Source organism: Triticum aestivum, chromosome 6B, assembly GCF_018294505.1.
Source record: "Triticum aestivum cultivar Chinese Spring chromosome 6B, IWGSC CS RefSeq v2.1, whole genome shotgun sequence".
NCBI classification, from domain to species: domain Eukaryota; kingdom Viridiplantae; phylum Streptophyta; class Magnoliopsida; order Poales; family Poaceae; genus Triticum; species Triticum aestivum.
This window is the reverse complement of record NC_057810.1, coordinates 712,729,293-712,729,828: the sequence shown is the minus strand read 5'-3', so window position 1 is coordinate 712,729,828 and position 536 is coordinate 712,729,293.

The following is a 536-nucleotide window of genomic DNA, read 5'->3' as shown; positions in this document are numbered from 1 at the left end:
AAAGGGCGGGAAGCGGCGACCTTTGGTCCCGGTTGGTGGCACCAACCGGGACTAAAGGGTGGGCATTGGTACCGGTTGGTGCCACGAACCGGTACCAAAGGCCCCTGTGCTGCCAGCGTCGGGGCCAAAGTTTAGTCCCACCTCGCTAGTTGAGAGGGGCGCGCAGTGGTTTATAAGCCCCACTGCCGCACCCTTCTCGAACTCCTCTCCACCGTAGGCTTGCGGGCCTATTTGCTACTGCTTTGCCTTCTGGGCCTTCTGGGCCTACTGCGGGCCTGAATCCTGGCCCATGGTAGGGTTTCTAGTCGTATTCAGGCCGTGGGGGCCCAGTAGGAGGCATTTTTTTTGTTTTCTTTCTTGCTTTATTTATTTTATTTTGTTTCTACTTACAACAAAATACTTATTTTTGCTATTTTTAATTATTTTCCAGTTTTTTTGTTTTGTTTTCTGCATTATTTTTTTTCTTTTTTTCTTTTTTTCTTTTTTTTAATTCTTTTTGCTTTTAGTTTTGGAAAAATTATAAACTTTCTGTTAGT